Here is a 22599-nt window from a genome sequence, read left to right on the forward strand (position 1 = left end):
ACACACCCTTCAGACACCCTTCTCCTCTCCTCTGTAAATGCCTCCCTCTCCTACAGACTCGGCCAAAGTGTTCAGAAAGACACAAATACTGGTTTTCACAAGATTTTCTGCTTCTGTTTTTAATAAGGTAATATGCATATACTCCAGATTATTATGAAGAGTGATCAGATTAAGTGCAAATTAAGTGCCATAAGAATGAACCTAAACCCTGCCACAGTGCTGGATCATTTCAGTTAACACAGATGAGAGTCTGGAGATCATTCTGTCATGCTGATTGAGTTAGGATAGCAGACTGGAATCTTTAAAAAGGGTGATTCTTCAAATCATTGTTCTTCCTCTGTCAACCATAGTTACCTGCAAGGAAACATGCAGTTATCATTGTGTTGCATAAAAAAGGCTTCATAGGTAAGAATATTGCTGCTACTAAGATTTACCATTTATCGAATCATCAAAAACTTCAAGGCGAGAGGTTAAAGTATTCTGAAAAAGGCTTCATGGTACCCAAGAAAATCCAGCAAGCGCCAGGACCATCTCCTAAAGATGATTCTGTGGTATTGGGGTGCCACCAGTGCAGAGCTTGCTCAGGAATGGCAGCAGGCAGGTGAGGTGAAGATTTTTGAAGGATGGCCGAGTGTCAATAAGTTCTGCAAAGAAGCCATTTCTCGCCAAGAAAAACATCAAAGACAGATGGATATTCTGCAAAACATACAGGGATTGGACTGCTGAGGATCAGGGTAAAATCATTTTCTCTCATAAAGCCCCATTCCAATTGTTTAGGGCATCTGGACAAATGACTGTCTGTAAAAAAAAAGGTGAGCACTACCATCAGTTCTGTCTAGTGCCCACAGTAAAGCATCCTGAGACCATTCATGTGTGGGGCTACTTCTCATCAGAGGGAGTGGTCACACCCACATCCTAAGAACACAGCCATGAATAAAGAATTGTACCAAAACATCCTCGGCAGCAACCTCTCCCAACCAGAGCAGTTTAGTGAAGAACAATACCTTTTCCAGCATGATGAAGCATTGTGCCATAAGACCAAAGTGATATCTAAGTGGCCCAGGGAGTAAAACATTGAAATTTTAGATCCATGGCCAGGAAAATCCCCGGTCCTTCATCCAATTGATAAATTGTGGTCAATCCTCTAGAGGCAGGTGGACAAACAAAAACATACAACCCTCAACCCTACAACCTAAAAATGGGTTGCCAGTCAGGATTTGGGCCAGAAGTTGACTGACAGCATGCCAGGGTGAATTTCAATGGTCTTGAAAAATGACCTTTATCAATCAAAGCCTTTGAAACTTATAATATACTTGTAATTATACTTCAATACACCAGAGAAACAACTGACAAAAAGATCTAAAAACACTGAAGCTGAATACTTTGTGAAAACCAATATTTGTGTCATTCTCAGAACTTTTGGCCACAACTGTACATCACAACCTTTTTCTGTCACACCAATGGTTAAACAAAATGCAGTAGAAGGGGTCGAATTCAGGATTCACCTCCTTATCCTTCCACACAGGCCGACACACACACTCAAATTATTTATTTATTTATTTATTTTAAACCTTTTTTGTTTTCACACTACACAACAGTTGCCACAGCACCACTTTGGTTGCTACAGCTGCACAGACACAGGAGATTGGAGCTAAAAGCACAAGTGTATCATGGGAATTCACTGATCTATGCAAGGCAGTGAAAGATGCAGCACAATTGGAAGCAATGCACCAAGGGAAACTAGGACAAATGTAAGATTAAGAGATGTTAAGGACAGATTAAAAATGTAAACAATCAAAAATGCACAATGGTGGCTTTCTAAGATACAATTCAAAGATTCATATTCTGACATATAGTCCCCTCAGCATCAACAAGTTACAGAAACCCATGCTGACCAAAGCACTGGATGTATGTGTTTAAATGCTTGAACTCTATGGTTTGTACAGTGGAACAAACCTTTTGACAAAAAAGAGAATCTATGTAATCCTGGTCCACACAACTTGTTCTATTTTCCATGGAATAAAAAACATGAAATGGATTTGAATAGAAAAAAATACAAATAGAATAACAGTCATTTACAAAATGTTAAGTAATGACGTAGTGAAATTTACATTTACATTTACATTTACAGCATTTATCAGACGCCCTTATCCAGAGCGACTTACAATCAGTAGTTACAGGGACAGTCCCCCTGGAGCAATTTAGGGTTAAGTGTCTTGCTCAGGGACACAATGGTAGCAAGTGGGATTCGAACCCGGGTCTTCTGGTTCATAGGTGAGTGTGTTACCCACTAGGCTACTACCACCCTCTATTTGCTGATGCCCATTTGCTGATGCTCTAGACCAGGGGTTGTCAACCTTTATTCTAAATTCCTGATTACTGTGTAACATCTTTGTTACTGTAGTCCTCACAGAAATGACATAGATGTGCTTTTTCTCCTGACATTTAGATTGCATCTGCAGCAGGGAGGACTACAACCTGCTGACCAGTGTGGACTTGCACACCCATCAGTGTGTGTAGGGCCTCTGGCTCCTTTGCCTATCTAGAGGTAGTTGAGGTGATCCGTAATGCCTTGCACCTACCTTTGGTGGTGTTTTGCAGAGCATCTGCACTGACTGGATATCTTTTCAAATCCCCTTTGGACTTAAACATCACACCATGCACAACTGTGCTGGACAGCGGCGGTAACACACACACACACACACACACACACACACACACACACACACACACACATACACTTTAAACAGAAAATCATTTGAAAATTCAGCATTTAAACTACACAGATGTATTGTTTTACTATTCAGATACATTGTTGTCTTGCTGAAAAATGCATACATCTCTGTAACTTTATCATGCTGTCATGTTCACTCAAGAATCCTTATGCAAAATAATTTTCAATTATGTTCAATAACATACACTGTTGTCTAAACTAGACCAGACAAATTACAAGCTTTTATCATTGATGAGCTTTTACTAGACAAACTGCTTTGACAGCAGTTTTCTCTGATTGTTAATTTTCTAAAAGGCTGTCCATTAAATCAGTTGCATGTGAGGAAAATCAAACAAAAGTTTAAAGCTAGTTTGCCAACCCAGTATAATGATTTTGAATTCCAGTTTGAAAATGTTTGAACCCTCCCAAAAGGATATGCTTTGGGGCATGATTTTTTCATCCACTCATGGAAGATTGGCAAATATCTTGAATGTTTTCAATTTAATATCTTGAATAAGCACTAAGGATGTTAGTTTTTAAGCACTCAGTTTTTAAGGACCATTTGATTTGTATTGTGTCCTGATGCTTAACCCCCATAACGGAAAGAGGTTTTTTTATAAACAGAAACTGACCAAATCAGATTTAACTAGTGTTAGTATAAATGTAGAGGAATGAAATATACATTACATCAGAAGTAGTGTTGGGGACCAACCATAAAGTTTCTCACATTTTTCAGGGTTGTAGAATGTTAAATATTTTATTTAGCAGTGGTTTATAACTGTGTGAACTTAAAGTAACATGAGGCCTGAAGTCTGACCCTGTATTGGCTGTTATTATATTATCTTTATTAAATTGCTAAATTATAATATGGTTCACTTGAAAAGTTTGACATTAGTAAACGTTTAGACCTGTTGTAAGTAAAAACTGCCACATTGCAAATTTTCAAAATGGTTATAAGTTAAGAATATTCATTTATAATTTTAAAAAGTAATCAAAAGTTATCAAATTTAATTAGTTATGTTACTTTCACATAGTAAATTAAATTTGGTAACTTTTAATTGTAATGGATTACATTTCCAATTTGTTGTATTAGTAGGTGTCATATTTAGCTGTAAAGCTTTGTTTCTTGTGGTTAGAAAATACTTACTGTATTGTTGTATGGTCTTGAAAACGTATTTGGTCGCTGCACATTTCTATCATCTTTTAATAATAACAGTGTAAATGTTTTTACCACATTGAATCAGCTATTGGTATCCCATTCTTCGAGGAGGAGGGACAGGAGACTGATTCACTGTCTCACTCTATTAAATAAACGTGTTCATGCCCATACACACACACATACGCATGCACACATGCTTCTCAAGACAAAGAGATAAAAGAGAGTGATAAAAGGTTTTCAAAATAACGTCTGGCATAGCTGTGGAGCTTGAGATAGTTTCCATGGTCTTCAGTAAGTCAGTTGTTTTGGTTAATGAATGTGTTCAATGAGGATGGTATCCACATTGAACTTTGGAACACCCAAGGAATTTAATCCTAGTGTGCTGTTGAATATCTCTCTGCATGCACCAGGGTGAGCTGATGACTAATTAGTAGCCACACTTCCAGTTAACATTATTAAATCAGCTTTAGCATGTGTGAGTGAAAATGGCTGTGATGAAATGTTAGTGAATTTTGCTGTCTGGTTGAAAGGCGATGCTGTCCCAGTTTGGAATAATGTGGTGAGTGTGTGATGCATGCAATACATGATTGTGTAAATTTGTGTCTTCCTCAAACCTGTTGGGGAAACCTGTTTCCGTGGCTGTGTGCTGAACTACATACTTTGCTCCTGGAAAAGAGGGGACAGGAACAAGTGGATGTCCTGTATGTAAGGGGCAGGGGAGCAATCTTTGCCCTGGAGTCCTCAAACATCTCTGCCAGTCCAGTTCTCATGGTTAGTTCCACTGAAAAACGTAACCTCCAGTGTCCCCTGTTGTTCTTGACATGAAATTCTCTGTTAAACTTACTTAATGCCATTGCAACTTTGACAGGTATGCTGTTTTATATTGTTATTTGTGCCTGTCAGTATTTGTGCCCAGGAGTCGAGACCTATGAGACCTACGATCTGACATATGGGACGAGTCAATGGGGGTTTTGAAAACCCGGAAAAAGGCAAAAAAGGACATGTTTTACATTCAAGGCTGCCACGGTAAGATCGTGAAATGCACAGAAACAACGGCCTGACATCGCCACACAATTTGACATATTGTTTGTTTTGGTTGGTTGTATGGGCCATCCACAATTTGGGTTCAAAGTTTAAAGAGTAAGATTTTCTATTGTGCAGAGGAAGAAGTTTTCAGCTCCCTGTGACCAGCCGTAAAAGCTAGTGACAAGGGAGTCAAGGCGAGGCCAAACGCCTCACCGAGTCACACAATTTGACATATTGGATGTGTCGCTACCCCCAACAGGGGTCAGGAAAATTAGGAAAAAAGCAAAAAAGGCCTTGTCGTGCATTTGTGGCTGCCACATTAAGACATTGAAATGGACAACAAAAACATATTGCTTGCTTTGTTGGGAACAACCTAAATTTGTGACCAAACTATTAAAAGTGTGGAAAAAAAAAGGTTTCTTAGAATTTGCAATGACACCGTTCAGCGCACACCCACGACTTTCGTGTTTTAATGTCCAGATGGTTTGACATATAAAAAAGTTTTTAACGTTGTCTCGTCGATCTTGCCAAGACCGACGTTTTGACATATAGCTTGACAATGTCCGGCTTACGTATCATGTACTATTTTGGAAAACCAAAAAAAGTGTAACTTTTTCAGCACTTAATGCTAGTTTTAGCATTGGTAGCATTTGTAAAATGGGGCCCCATTTTACAAATGCTACCAATGCTAAAACTAGCATTCATTGCATTCCAATGGACAAATGGTTGAGCGTTAATAGCTTGGCCACGCTCACTCTACAAGGGGTACTGATAAAGCAGCATCGGCAACACTGTAATTCAATGGAGTCTTAAACCAGCCACTTCATTAGGATGCCTGCTCAATCAGCCACATTATTAAAACCGCCCGGTCCTTCGGCCACTTTATTAGGACCGCCTGGTCTTTCGGCCACTTTAATAGGGACGCCCGGTCCTTCTGCCTTTATATTACGAATGCCTGGTCCTTTGGCCACTTTATTTGGGATGTCCGGTCCTTTGGCCACTTTATAAGGAACGCCCGGCCCTTCGGCCACTTTATTAGGAATGCCCGGTTCTTCGGCCATTTAATTAGGAATGCCTGGTCCTTCGGCCACTTTATTAGGGACGCCCAGTCCTTCGGCCACTTTATTAGGAATGCCTTGAGCTAACAAAAAAAAATGCCTTTTTCAACATACTCCAAACGTCACCAAATTCAACATGATGCATCTTGACTACGTCATGTTAGCATTTTTGATGTTAGCATGTTAGCATGCTAACTTTTCAACATGCTCCAAACGTCACCAAATTCAACATGATGCATTTTGGCCATGCCATGTTAGTATGTTTTATATTAGCATTTTTGATGTTAGCATGCTAATATGTTAATTTTTCAACATGCTCCAAATGTCACCAAATTTTATGTGACACATATTAGCCATGCCCTGTTAGCGTTTTTGATGTTAGCATGCTAGCATAATCATGCTAACATGTTAATTTTTCAACATGCTCCAATTGTCACCAAATTTAATGTGACACATCTTGGCCACACCCTTTCAGCATTTTTTACATTATCATGCTAGCATGCTTACATGCACATTTTTCAAACGTCACCAAATTTCACATGACCGCCTGTTTTATTGATTACTTTAATAACACTGGCTGATTTTACAGCTGACACCAGATCAGGAGGCCATGCCTGCTCCCGGACAGGCCCATCAAAATTTCCTCTGGAATTTTGGTTTCTATGTTCATCTTTTAATCTTGTTGCTGAGCCATATGCATGTCTCAAATTATACATAAGTTCAAACTGTGGTTGAACATACTGCAGAATAGCCATCATTAATCAATTCTGTAAAATGTTGATAAAAACTGTATGGTTGAATGTTCTGTTTCACTGCTCATATTGCATGGGAAGCCCCTGAAGACCAGAAATGGCAGAGCCTCAACAAGGGAAAAGACCATAAAGTAGGCAGAGTTCTGCTTCTACATTATATAACATTTTTTTTGAGGCATTTATGTCGTCACTCTCTCCTGCAGACAGAGTGCTTCAACCATATCCACTTTCTTTAGTGACTTAACTGAACTCACCTGTACACCCTTAGGACCCATGCGTTTAAACCTCTTTGTGCATACATTGTAAGATGAATGGGTCTCCCCACTATTAATTGTGACTCATGTGTGCACCAGTATACCTCATGAGGAATATACCTCATGAGGCTGATTGAGTGGTACCAAGAGTAGTAAAAATTAAAGAATTTAAAATGTAAAGCATGTTCCAGTATATTTTCTCCTTCGTAGTTTGGAGGTCACCAGTATTCATTTACAATGTAGAAAATAAGAAAAGTAAAGAAAACAATTCAATGAGAATGTGTGACCAACGTTTGACTGGTACTTTACATAACCCTTATGTTATCTTGCAACATGGTGGTGTTCTACATAAATTGTTGTAAGCAAATTCCATTTTTCTTATGTTTTTCCAAGCATTGTATTTTGTTTATTCTATATATTTAAGAGTAAGGTTAAACATCATCTTCTTTTTGAAGCCTTCTCTCTCATTACAATTCACACATAACTGTTTTTTGTCTAGGATGGAGAGAAGTTCAAGATTTCATTTGAGGACGGCAGAGAGAAGTGCCCATTTGACCCTGCCAAAGGATATACTGGCCTCATCATAGGTACTGCAGATCCTTCCTAATAGTTTTTACCAAATGTGTGTTTTCCAAGGCTGTCCTCAACCTAAGAAACATTTCCCAAGGCCAAACTACAGATTTTAAAAGTGAGTGGATAACTTGGCTGGATTTTCAAAACAGTCTGGATGTGTAGGATGACTGCAAAGATTCTTTTGTTCTGTGTGTCACTTAAGTTTGGCCTGAGGAGAACAGTGGCTTAATACATTCTGATAGCTTGAAGAAGCCTTTTGATGCAGTGGAGGTTTAGTCATTGAGTGGTCAGATGTTTAATGCACGCTGAGAGTGACTGACAGCTTTGTTTTCAGCAATGTTAAAGGATTGCAATATTTCCTTCCCAACCAGTTATCTCAGCAACTTGTGTTTATTCTAAGTGATAAACGATAAATATTTCATTGACCTGATTAATCTTAATTAATATGGTTATATATACAAGATTATTTCTGTCATAAATTAATATTATATTTTGTTTTGTGTGCAGATGTACACCGCCTCACAGTACAAATTCCGAAGCTCTCCAGACATCCAACGAAACTCACCCAGCCCCACAATCAAACCGAGGATGCGCCTTTGCACTGGCTAATAGGTGAAAACTTTCAAAGAACATAAAATATGCTTCATCATTAACATGACTACTTTAAAATTCATTCAGATAATAACAAACTGCTTGAATGTTCACTATTGTACAAAATTATTTTTATTTTGAACATGATTATTTATATGCATTGTTGATGTATTTATAATAAATATTTATTTATTATAAATGTTATGGCAATATTTCAAGATTATTTAAATGTTCTCAAATAGTTACTACAATCACCCTGCTTTATAATGATGTTTTCATTCCATACTGCTTATAACAAAAAAAAATTACTGGGGTATCTTGGAACATTTGGAGCATAGAGCGGGGACTCCCAAAGGCTGGTGTGCTGGCCCAATTTAGGTCACACACACAACATTCTCTCTCACATACTCACACCTATGACCTATGATTTAGGGTCACCAATCCACAGTTTGCATGCCTTTGGGTGGTGGGTGGAAACAGGAGATTATACTGTATATAACATTATATATTATACAGTACAATCTACTGTAATTGATCATTCAAATTCAGAATAAACCCAGTGGTGGCCTAGCAGGTATGGAAGCAGACCTATCGAAAGGTTGTGGATTCAAGATACTGTCCCCAATGTTGTTCCCAGGGAACTGTTCATGGCTGCCCACTGCTCCCTCAGGGAATATGTTAAAGGCAGAGAAAACATTTCACTGTGTGAACTGGGTATTTTGCTGTGGTGAGTTTGTGTAAGGTGAGAACAGAGTCCACTTACCCAGACTTACTATTTTATTTCTGTTTATAAGCAACACAGTACATTTTGAGTACAGCTTTTTTTTTGCATTTGAAAATCAGTGCAAACACTGATGCCTTCCATAACCCAGTGGTTCACAAAATTCTTGCCTGGTCATATGTGAGTTATAAATAATGATATATGAGAAAATGGTGTGTCATGACTGAAGAGATGTATTTGAATTTGTATTAAAATAAACAATTGTCTTTTGTTGTATCAGTGATTTATTTTGTCTATATGTGATTGTGTTTATATGGTAAACTACATCAAGTTTCCTTCTCTGTAAATGTTTTGCAGGTGTACAGGTTACAGGTTGTTGGTAGACAGTCTTTTATTCAGTACCGTTAATGAAGCCATAAACTGATGGTGTGTGCTCTTCAATTTAATTTCAACTCTGCAAGAAAAATATTTTTTTTTGCAAATTTCAAAACATTTATGATAACCATTCCAACCATTTGTCAGGTCAGTTTGTTTATGTCATATATATAACAGTTTAAATTGACTGTCACCTCATAACAATTTCACCAGTCCAAACAGCATGTCCAAACAGCAAATTTACACTACCGTATAGCAGTACACTGACTACTTCACATTAAAGTGTCATATATTCAGTGTTGTTCCTAGGAAAGACATGTAGACAGTGCAAATCTAAATTCATTAGCTACTGAATTTGTTTAAATTCTGCATGGGGATAGAGGTGGTAACCTGACTCTGCAAAAGAAGGCGCATCTTGTCTGCTCTCTACCAGATTATGACTTCAACCTCAACGTGCGCAATATCTACATGCTGTATGATGGAATGGTTTGTGCAGTGAAGTTGGTTGTGTATAGATCAGGTGTAATTTAATTTGTTAGGTATATGTTTTGTGGTTAATTAGGTTGAGCATCGAGTCTGTACTGATGTAGTAGGCAATGTTTCACATTTACATTTATGGCATTTATCAGACACCCTTATCCAGACCGACTTCTGATCAGTAGTTACAGGGAGAGTCCCCCTGGAGACTTGCTGTGCGACTAGTAAATGGCATGTGACTTTGTGGTCTTCTGGTTCATAGGCGAGTGTCTTACCCACTAGGCTACTAACACCCTATTGTTGTAATGGTGTAAAAGGGTAGGTTTAAGTGCAACTGTATAATAGGTTGGATACAGTTTGATTAGTTGGGTATAACTTGGTGTAAAAGAGATGTTGCAGGTAGAGTGTTTCACCTGTGCTTTTGTAGTTGGTACAGTTAATTTGGTGATAGAAGGTGCTAAGCGTGGGGATTGTTCACTGGTGTAAGGTCAAAGTATTTCCATAAATACATAAAACAAAAAGGAAAAAGAACAGTTTGTGCGTGTGATGTAGTGTGCTACTGTCAATCATCAGATTCAACCAATTTTAGAATATTATTAAAGATTGTGTTCTGTAAGACAAAAACACCAACAAAAAGGAAGTTAGTTTGTCTCCATATTTTTGTGGACATGATTTTACAAAAAACAAGCATCAATTGCGAGGTCCAATAAGCGCAGTCTGCCAAGTCACAATCACTCCAAGGCAGAACTCTTTCACTCACAGAGCAATTCAAGATAAGAAAAAAATCTGCAGATTTCAATTTCTGTCAACATGGCATAGATGCCTTTATTTTTTTGATAATTAAAGGCTTTGGGACTCTTCTGAGTCATATAACACAACAGTTTCATGCAAATTGCAAAAAAAATGTTTTTCGAGGTTTATTAAATTGTGCACAAATTAAATTACTTAGCACAATAAAATCCGTGTTTTAAGGTTTGGCATACACCAGAGGATTTACCAAAACCAAGAATTGGTTAGAGACAACAATAGGTGAAATTCAACAAATTTGAACTGTAAGCTGCAAGCTAACGCATGTGTCAAGTTTGACTGCAATCTTCCAATAATTGCCAATAATTTTTATTCAGCATGTTACAATTACAACATAGCACCAATAATGTTAAGTCGGTGTTTTTTCATCTGCTATAGTGCCACCTATTAGCTGATGTTGCTGCAAATTTGGCTAGCATGTGTGTTTGAAATTTGGTGGCCATAGTCCACATGGTCCTCATGAGTATTTGCAAATTTTGTGAAAGTATACACTTGAAATAAAAAATGTAATTTGCTTATGGCAGCTATTGTGTGTGCAAAATTGTACATGTTTTTGATAATTATTTTGTCTTGCACTTCAAATGTGTCTTGCACTTCAAATGACATCAAATTTGTGCAGACTAGTTCACAAAAGTTGGTTTTACACATTATGCAAATTAGCAAACAATCCAATCATGCTGAAAGTGGTGAACATGGTCTCACGAGCTGCACAAGCCAAGGATCACTGGACAACAAAGTTATCACAAATCAGACTAGCAGTTCATAAACTAAACATAAAAAAATATTAATTGAAAATATTATGTTATTCTGAGTAGTGGGTGGGATACGAGCCCTACCTGCCAAGTTTCAAAGTTATGCAGTATTTGCTGTTCAATTTTGGATAAAAAACAGCACAAATACAACAGGGTTCTCGCAGCTTTGCTGCTTGGACCCCTAACTAAAAATAAATGATCTCAGTTAGGCACCTATGATATCATAATGGAGAACAGAAATTGCTATGTTAGATTGCTATGTTATTTTTCCTTCAATTGCATGAGCTTTTGAGAGTTGAAAATTTCTGATTGTGTATTCGGACCCGTAATCAGAAAGGTGCTGGTTGAATCCCAAGAATTGAGAATTGTGTGTGAGTGGTCTGGTCTTTACACCCTAAAGTGCATTCACAGGCAGTGGTTACAGCTGGTACTAGCCCACACTTGCCAATGAACCACAAGTTCCTGAGCAAGACACTTAACCCTGAGTGTCTCCAGTGTCCCTGAGAGTGTACCTGTAACTACTGATTGTAAGTCTCTCAGGATAAGGGTGTCTGATCAATAAAATACATGAAAATATTTCAGCATTTTGGGGGTTTGGGGGAAGGGAGGAGGGTTCTATTAGCTTTTCATGCTGCTATGTTCACCTTTGTCTAGGGAAAGTTTAAGGTCAAGATACAGCGAGAGACATTGATGGCTTCTGGGTTTACAACATGATGATACTTTAACCACATATCTTTTGATCCAGTGCATTACACACCAGCTGCAGATAAAAGGCATGAACTCAACACATGACCCACTTTGAGCGTCATCACCCTCTCATATTCCAACAAATTCAGCCACATGATCGGAGACCCCTTCTGTTCCAACAGAGCATAGACTACACCTGTTTGGCAGTGCACAAGGTGCCCACTCTGAATGGGAAGTGGCACCATCTGCTCTTCCTTGGCACAGGTTTAAAATGTATCTGACTCCTGAATATTTTGAATAGTTTATGACTGGTTAACTGGTTATTGATTTAAGGTGCATAATGCATCTGATGCTTGGGATTGTGAACTGTGGGATTCTGATTCTTAGCATTGTCATTTCTGCCAAGCAGGTGAGTCAGACGAGTGAGGACTAAGGAAGCGGTCCTGTAATCAAAAGGTTACCAGTTCAAATCTCGAATCGCCAAGGTGCCATTGAGGTGTCCTTGAGCATGTCTGGTCTGTGGTATAGGCAATATAGGCAAATGCTAAGGGTGCCATCCATCCAGGGAGCGCCACAAATGGCGGGAGCAAAAAACTATTCTTAAAACTAGTTTGTATTAATGTGTCTTACTATGAAAATAACAAATCAACATGAATATACCTGCACAGCAAAGCCTATTAAATTGTAGCAGTAATAATGATAATGATATGTAACTACCCTATGAGGCCACCACGTACACATGCAATTTTTATTCTGATGTTGCTCTGAAAATTTGCTTCAGTAACACATTATCATAGACTGTGCATATTATAGTATATAATCCAGCCTTTACCTACAGAATGTTTGTAAAAGCTACCTATGGGCAGAACAGCGTCTCTCCCTGTGTGGACTGCAGGATGAGTCCATACACTGAATAGCGCAAAATATCATCTGGACGTTGCAACAGCAGATGGCTTTTACTGTTGTGAGATGAATGTGTAACGGATGCACACCAGCATTCAATCACCCATGCACATCAGTTGGTGTCAAAAGAGAGATTTTATTTCTGTGGGAACACAGCAGGGTACTGTCAGTGGCTCTCCTCTCATCCCCTCTCTGCTCCCACAGCACACTGAGGTAACTGCACGTGAACCCTAACCCTAACCCAAACTTGTAAAATAAAATAAAATAAAATACATAAAATAACCCACCACATGAATTCAAACAGTCATTAAATGTTCAACTATTTACAGGTTAGCCCAACAGTGACATTAAACGACTTTAATAACTTTAATACACCTATATACAACGGATAATATGGAGAACACTACGAGGGCGTCTCACTCCTCTCTGCTCCCGCAGCACACTGAGGTAACTGCACGTGAACGTGTGCTATAGAGTGCGGCAACAATATAACCCTAACTACACAAGCAATGTGGAACCAAATTTTTCGTTCCTACCCACAATTACACGGAAAAACACATGAACCCTGTAGCTTACAATTACAATAAGTTTTGTTGGAGTTCACGACATACATACAATCATCTTCCATTTCATCCCGGCCACAAATGCATTAACAAGCCAAGTATTTCATCAACCAAATGAAAACAGCCATCTGTGCTGTGTCGTGCTATTGTATCGTACAAATTACTATTGTACATTATGGGATTTTTGGAATTTTTGATCGTACATCATATAGAGGTTAAAATTATCAAACAAATATGATAATTATAGAGAACAGAAAAGAATGCCTTATATTGTCACTATACGCATGTACAATGAGATTAAAAGCAACTCCTTCAGTGCAGGCATGTATATAGAAGCTAGTACAACAAAATACAATAATGTGTCAAAAATTGACAGCACTTTTTACAAGAATAAATAACTTTGGGACAGTGTTTGGCCTAGATAAAGAGATGAACCTGTTATCAGATGGTTGCCGGTTCAAATTCCGACCTGCCAAGGTGCCACCGAGCAAAGCACGGTCCTCATACACTGCTCCCTGGGCAGTCATCACCAAGGGTGATGTTGTGTGCACACCATGTGCTGTGCTGTGTTTCACAATGACAATCACTTCACTTTCACTTTCAGTAAGGTTTTATATACAGTGATTGCACATTGGATTATTGCACATTGTTTCAAAAGTATTCAGAGTAATGATGAACATGCAATGAGTACTCTGCCTTCCAGTCCAAAGATAAAGAGTTTATTCTACAGCCAGAGCCAACCTGTCACAGGCTCACATGGAAAACGACTCCCTCTCCCAACGACCAGGTCCTCTGTCTTGCTAAGGGAGATGTCAGGATGACCCTCCGCAGAGTCAACCCACAGAAAGCAGCAGGACTGCCTCAAAACCACCAAGATCATCACAGTGCCTGAGCACTACAACAGTAGTGGGGCTCATCACCAACAATGATAAGTCTGCTTACAGAGAGGAGATAAAACATCTGGTGGATTGGTGCCGGAGCAACAACCTGACTCTCAATGTCACCAAGACCAAAGAGATGGTTGTCAACTTCAGGATGAAACCGACTGTCCCCACCCCACTGCACATCAGTGGATCTGCTGTTGAGATCATCAGCAGCATAAAGTTCCTGGGTGTGCACATGACAGACAACCTCTCCTAGAACCTCAACACCACCTCCACCAACATGAAAGCCCAGAAACATCTGCACTTTCTCAGGAAGCTGAAGAAGGCTCCCTCCTCCCATCCTCACATTGTTCTACCGGGGGACCACTGAGACTGTTCTCTGCTTCTACATCGCTGTCTGATACTGGAACCCATCTACCAGCTCTTCGAGGAAGACCACATCCGTCGAGCTCGGAACATAATGAAGGACTCTCACCACCCCTCACATACCCTGTTCCCCCTCCCACGGTTCCGCAGCATCAGAACTGTAACTGCAAGACACTGCAGTCCCACAAGCATTCAGAGCTCTCAATGCACTGCCATCACCAAAAAACTGATAAACTCAACAACAATACACTTTCAGCCTTATGCACCTGATCTTTGCACATTTCAACTCTCATCTCTATTTTTGCACATTCCTGCACATCTTGCACGTTTGTCTTGTCTTGTGTGTCCTGTTTGAAATATCCAACTTATCCACTTACAAGCATCCTACATGATGTTGTCCAGTTATATCCTGTTCGACCTGTTCATTGTACAGAAAAGTTTTACTTTTCTCTTATAGAGATACTGTACAGTATTTAGGTTTTAGTTAGGATAGTTTACATTTACATTTACATTTACGGCATTTGGCAGACGCCCTTATCCAGAGCAACTTACAATGTGCATTCAAGTTACCATCGATGAAGAGATCAATTCCGGTTCACTGGGACCCCAACTATGAATAGTTTAGTTTAATGTGTATATACATATATATTTTTCTTTTATGATTGCACTATGGGGGGTCTGGGTGAAACATTATTACAATACATGGTATACTGTGTATACAGTTGCACTGATAATAAACCAATCTTGAATCTTGAGTAGTGGATGTTGGACAGTACAATAATGATATTGTACACTTTACCGATATGGCACAGTATTTCAATGCTAAATAAATATTAATATTGCCCAGCTGGAGGATAGAAGGAAGTATGGGGGTTAGACTCTGCCGCTGCTAAGCCTTCTTTATGACTGCTATGATGTTGTTTTTCCAAGAGATGTCACCAGCGATGGGAAGGTATGGACCCTCTCCACACACCCTTGCCACTGATGTGCTGTCCCTCCAGAAGTCAACAATGATCTCCTTGGAATTCAGAGCCTGGTGAACACCAGGCTGCCAACTTCACAACCTCCTTTCTGTAAGATGCCTAGTCTCCCTTTGAGGTAAGTCAGACCACTGTGGTGTCCTTAATCCAGACACATCTGAGTGGAGGTAGGGTTGCCAACAGTCCCACATTGTTTGGGACATCCTGAAATATGGGTGGTTTTGATTTGTCCCTTCAGAGGCAGCTCCAATCCTTTATTTCAATCACAGCCTTGTCGGACAATAATCAGGGCTTTCACGTTTCATGCATTTCAACAAGTTCACACACTGACACATGGCATTTCTCACACTTCTCACGCATTTCTTGGACGGTGGAATAGTAGCATTTCACCTCTCTCTGATAAGCCTTCATCAAGCTCAAGTTCATGGATTGTTTGTATTTTAAATTTGCAATTGGTTTATTTATATAAAAGAATGTCTTAGACAAAGCCATTCAGTTTCTTGTGAGTATATCTACAGGGAGTGCAGAATTATTAGGCAAATGAGTATTTTGTCCACATCATCCTCTTCATGCATGTTGTCTTACTCCAAGCTGTATAGGCTCGAAAGCCTACTACCAATTAAGCATATTAGGTGATGTGCATCTCTGTAATGAGAAGGGGTGTGGTCTAATGACATCAACACCCTATATCAGGTGTGCATAATTATTTGGCAACTTCCTTTCCTTTGGCAAAATGGGTCAAAAGAAGGACTTGACAGGCTCAAAAATAGTGATATATCTTGCAGAGGGATGCAGCAAAGCTTCTGAAGCGTGATCATCGAACAATCAAATATTTCATTCAAAATAGTCAACAGGGTCGAAAGAAGCATGTGGAAAAACCAAGGCGCAAAATAACTGCCCATGAACTGAGAAAGGTCAACCGTGCAGCTGCCAAGATGCCACTTGCCACCAGTTTGGCCATATTTCAGAGCTGCAACATCACTGGAGTGCCCAAAAGCACAAGGTGTGCAATACTCAGAGACATGGCCAAGGTAAGAAAGGCTGAAAGACGACCACCACTGAACAAGACACACAAGCTGAAATGTCAAGACTGGGCCAAGAAATATCTCAAGACTGATTTTTCTAAGGTTTTATAGACTGATGAAATGAGACTGAGTCTTGATGGGCCAGATGGATGGGCCCGTGGCTGGATTGGTAAAGGGCAGAGAGCTCCAGTCCGACTCAGACGCTAGCAAGGTGGAGGTGGAGTACTGGTTTGGGCTGGTATGATCAAAGATGAGCTTGTGGGGCCTTTTCGGGTTGAGGATGGAGTCAAGCTCAACTCCCAGTCCTAGTGCCAGTTTCTGGAAGACACCTTCTTCAAGCAGTGGTACAGGAAGAAGTCTGCATCCTTCAAGAAAAACACGATTTTCATGCAGGACAATGCTCCATCACACACGTCCAAGTACTCCACAGCATGGCTGGCAAGAAAGGGTATAAAAGAAGAAAAAACTAATGATATGGCCTCCTTGTTCACCTGATCTGAACCCCATTGTGAACCTGTGGTCCATCATCAGATGTGAGATTTACAAGGAGGGAAAACAGTACACCTCTCTGAACAGTGTCTGGGAGGCTGTGGTTGCTGCTGCACGCAATGTTGATGGTGAACAGATCAAAACACTGACAGAATCCATGGATGGCAGGCTTTTGAGTGTCCTTGCAAAGAAAGGTGGCTATATTGGTCACTGATTTGTTTTGTTTTTGAATGTCAGAAATGTATATTTGTAAATGTGGAGATGTTATGTTGGTTTCACTGGTAAAAATAAATAATTGAAATGGGTATATATTTGTTTTTTGTTAAGTTGCCTAATAATTATGCACAGTAATAGTCACCTGGCACACACAGATATCCCCCTAAAATAGCTAAAAATAAAAACAAACTAAAAACTACTTCCAAAAACATTCAGCTTTGATATGAGTTTTTTGGGTTCATTGAGAACATGGTTGTTGTTCAATAATAAAATTATTCCTCAAAAATACAACTTGCCTAATAATTCTGCACTCCCTGTACACTAGCAGTAGAATTTTTGCAATGGGGTGCAATTATTGCAATCTAAAATCTTGTCTAGGGCTCCAAGTTGTTAGGACTGGCCCTGCTCTTGAGCAAGGTACTGTCATCACACACTGCTGGGGGTTTGATTGAAAGTGAAAAGTGAAATTTAAGTGTTTGTCACTGAGACACAGTGGACACAACTAAATGATTCCTCGGCTTTTAACCCATCATCCTTAGAGAGCAGTTGGCAGCAATGGAAGGCACCTGGGAGCAGTGTGTGGGTATGGTGCTTTGCTCAGTGGCACCACAGTGGGATCTTGGCAGCTCGGAACTCAAACCGGCAACCTTCAGATTATGGATCCATTTTCTTACCTGTTAGGCCAACCACTGCCCAAAATCATGTGCATGTCGAGTCATTGTGCTTCTCTAATTTTCTGATGATGCCTAATTTTGCACTAGCAAACATGTCCCACACTATTCCCACCCAATATGAAAAATAAAGTTTTAGTTAAATTACTTGTGTTCTGGAAGTTTAATACATAGGCTTAACTTCTCAGAGGGTTTTTTAAAATGTTTTTTTCTCCTTAGATTAGTGTGTAGGGTCTTCCTTTGAGGTGGTGCATGTGCCCATGTACACCTCATGTTATGACTGTGTTTTTGCCCGCGACCCTCTCTGTGCATTGGGTTGGGATCCAGTGCGTGGAGATCTCATCTCAGACTTATGGGTAAAACACTAACATGCACACATGGGCACACAGATGCGTTTACAAAAATAGTACATGTTCAGGTGGCCTTTTGTTGGCTGGAACCTAAAACCAAGCAAGGTTTAAGTAAGTATATCATAAGTATGATAAACAAGGCAATATTTAATGTCTAGAATTATAATCTCACACATAATTCAGGCTATGGAAATTATGGGTACTGTATGCATTGATCAATAATACAGATTCAGTGTAACTACTTGTTCACTGGTACATTGGTTAGCTGTACGGACTAAGTGAAAATTTTTTTTCCTCTCCACAAATTATCAAAAAAATAACAGTAAAATAAAATACTTGGTATTTAAACACAGTATGCTTGTTGGAACTGAAAAGGTTGGACAATGCATGTCCAACCTTTGAAATATTGCACTTCTGGTGTCTTGGTAATCTTGAACAATCCCGGCTCCTTGTCACAACCTCTGCCATGTTAGTCTAATGTGGTCAGTGCTCCTAATTCAGCCGCTCATTCTCTTAAGTAGTGTAAAAGGGCAGGTTTAAGTGTTCTGTTTTCACGTATAAACACAAACTAATACTGAAATGCCCCAAAAATACCCATCACTCTCCACTCAGAAACATATTGTGGTACTTATTGTATACCATTTTCATTTACAGTTTCTTTCAAGTTTTAAGTTCTTGAGCTTGAATAACCTGCATAATTGAATAATTCAGTATTAATGGAATATTCATGGACAATTGGAGTTTGTCTTATATTTGTTTTAAGATATGTTGAATATGTCCATCCTCCATACACCCAACTGAAAACCCTTGTCATGCCCTGAATATCCATTATATGCTGTTTAGTCTGTTTAATAAAATCACAAATAAAGGAAGAGACCTGTACTTATGTATAATGCCATCAGAAAGATCTCCTACAAATTGTTGTACGTATTCAAAAAATACCCTTTCGCTTGCTTAAACCACAAAAGAGGCCTACAACAAATTGAGACACGCAAAAGGCAAAAATAGGCAAAAATTTAAGTTTGGAACTCTAAAATAAGGGTAAGCCATCTATATTAAATACTTAAGTAAGAGTTGTCAGAGATACTAGCAAAGACAAACAAGCCAGTCATAAAAAAGTATTCCTTTCACCATCCCAAATGATCATACTCACCCCCTTCCAGTTTTGTGGTAGACACAAGTCTTTGGGTTTCAAGCAAAGTCCTTCCATCTTTTGGAATGGTAGGATGAAATGTCTTCAAGATAGACAACAATGCAAACAGTGCAAATGACACAGAATAAGATGTTGCCCAATATTTTAAACTCCTTATGAACAAGTCCTCATTAGGCTCATTTTCACTTTCTCTATTAGATTCAATTTTATTAGCCTCGGGTCCACTTTTTAAATGATCATCCAGTGGTGTTTTAGAGCACATATTTACACTCTGGACGATGGCAATTTGTGGACTCGGATGAAGGTGTTAAGCCATCTTGCAGGCACTCAAAAAAGGCTGTGACAGGAGAATTTGTGCCCTCAGAAAAGTGAGAATTTGAACTTGGAGGTGACCAAATTATACCCAGTGAGGATGTCTTGCTCTGTGTCCCTAACAAATTTACTGAAAAAATTATGCCTTTTAGCCCAATAAGAAGACATTATCTTAACAAGTGTGATGGAGATCCTCTAGATACTATGATACAACTATAAAACAAAGGTGCAGTAGTGAGCAATGATGAAGTTAAGCAGTCTACTTTGTCTGCTGTTGTAGGAAAAACATAGGGTACAAATTACAATACTGCAACTCGAAATCATTTCTGTAATTGAAAATGATCTGCAACAATATAATATTTTAGTGTCAGATTAATCCAGATCTGAGAAATGTACAGAATACATTTACACTTGTACTCTACATTACAGTACATTTGTACTCTACATGCGCGGTTCAACTAAATTCAAGTTTTCTTTATTGGTGTCTGAAAAGTCAAGAACAGCGCTTTTACGGGTTGACACTTGAAAGCAAAAACTCAAAAGTCATTTTTATTATTTAGCTACACTAGCTAAATTCGTCGAGGAGACTGACAATCCTCACCCTCTTATCCACTGATGATTTTTAGCAAAAAAAAAACACTTTTAAAACCACATTTAAGTGTCTGCTAAAGATGAGATAAATACAAAATCAGTGAGGCTAACATTAGCCAGTACTAACGTGTAAAACTATTTTTTACAAAATGTGTATAAGACTAATTAAAATCACTCACCTTCAATCAAGAGCTACAGGCTGACGAAGGCGCAGAATTGTGTTGCCGTGCTGGACACTTTATATATTTAGTATATAAATCTTTTCAACAACAAAATCAAACAAACTGTCAGCATGTAACACATAAACAAACAAAGGAATGTTCATAGCTTAAATTCCATCACCAGTCCAACATCTTAGCATGGCATTTCAGTGGACCACTGTTTCTAGCCTAACTTGTAAAATCTTTCTTGCAATCTGATTTATGTAAGAAAAACTACAACAGAGTGCACAGAGTGAATTGTATTCAGAGTTGGGGTCTTAGTGAACCAGATCTAATTACTTTCACTGATGGTAACCTGAAAGCACTTTGTAAGTCACTCTGGAAATAGCCGTATGCCATATGCTGTAAATGTAAATACTGTGCTTGCTTGCATGTAGGACCACTATAAAGTAAACAGAATGAAACAATAATATAATGAGTATCCAAACCTATGCTTAAGTCTCTAGACACAACGTTTTCCACGAGGACCGTTATCCCAAAACAAGTACATCACTGGTCCAACTTCTTGCAACATGGCATATCTGGGGATAACTGTGTTTCTGGGCACATGTGGGTGCCCTGAGTAATGGTGTCTGTGGTGTTTCTGATGCTGGAGTGACTGATGACCTGGTCTGTGTGTATATTTGTGAGTGGTGTGGTGCTATACTTCCATCCTCTTTACTGCCTCCATCAGCGCCAGGTGAATTCCTCCTAACTGAATTTAGGGTTGCTGCCCTCACCCAGGAAGTCAGTGCACTCTCTCACTCCATTGTGGATCATGTAGGTTACTGGTCCCAGATGTTTTACTATGGTCTTCCTGATCTCAGGAGATGCTAAAATTCAGGAGGTGAACTGAGGTTTGTTGTCACTTAGACATTCTTGTGGCCACTATGAGAAAAGCTTTTAAAATACCACTTGACTAAAGTACAAAATAATTTGATATCAAATGTTCAGAAAGGAAAAGTACAGTGATTTATAGTTCTAATGTTGTATTATTTGTTTTGTAATAGAGCTCTTGCATAATCAACTAATGCAAGAACAAACTATCAATTTTGGCACAACAATCTTTTTCATTAACATGAGCACAAAACATTGAGGGCAAATTATTTGCATTACTTTTAACTGTTGAATTAAGAGTTTGAGAACAAAATTTAGTTACAAACCTGGCAAATTCAGATTTATTATAATAGGAACTAGTTCAGAAGAAGAAAAAAGTAATTCAATTTGCCTTTTCACATGGTTATTTACCAGACCAGCAATGTTTTTTCTCTTTGAATTGTATCATTTGAAACACTTTCCATGTCCATTAGAGGGTGCCCAGTGCTCACACAAACATCACATATGAGTATGTCCTCCAGGCAAGGGGAGCGGTCATGAGCCGGTGGATGTGTGTGTGCTATGGTCATTTTAAGCTTTTGCTGAGTGGTTGGAGGAGGCCTGTGCTTGGATTGGCTGTCAGTGCTGGATTAAAATGCTATATTTATACATGGTGGGATTCTGAGCATGCATCTTGAGCAATGGCCCTGTGAATATCAGGAGGATAATCTGTAAGTGCTGGCGCCAGTGGTTGACTACTGGTGACCTAATTTTTGAGAATTCTGTCATTTTCTGTGCACACCACGAGGGTTTTTAAATTTAATAAACAACAATTATTGCATTTTACATTAAGCAAACTAGGAAAATGGGTGTGGTATTATTTTGTTTTATTTTGGGATGTTGAAGCGTATATATAATTTTTCAAGTTTTGAGCAGGACATATGGTCCTACAACCATTGAAAGTGAGTAGGTGGAGCTGTGTCCTCCCACCTAATCAATATAGCATGCAGACTTAGAATGGAAGGCAACTAAGGAGTCTGGACACACATATGAACCTCTACCTTTGAGATGCCTCCTAGCTCATATATCAAGAAAAACACGCACAAACACTACTTTTCCTCACACATTTACATAC

At 39.0% G+C, this 22599-nt stretch overlaps 1 long non-coding RNA gene across 1 annotated transcript; it reads left to right on the plus strand.

Annotated features, from left to right (window-relative positions):
• Positions 1–6438: 6438 nt before the first annotated feature.
• LOC114784688 (uncharacterized) lies at positions 6439–8875 on the plus strand. Its single transcript, XR_003748903.1, has 3 exons — positions 6439–6839; positions 7462–7549; positions 8043–8875. It is a non-coding gene; the product is annotated as an uncharacterized LOC114784688 (long non-coding RNA).
• The last annotated feature ends 13724 nt before the right edge of the window (positions 8876–22599 follow it).

This window comes from Denticeps clupeoides, chromosome 2 (assembly GCF_900700375.1).
Source record: "Denticeps clupeoides chromosome 2, fDenClu1.1, whole genome shotgun sequence".
NCBI classification, from domain to species: Eukaryota; Metazoa; Chordata; class Actinopteri; order Clupeiformes; family Denticipitidae; genus Denticeps; species Denticeps clupeoides.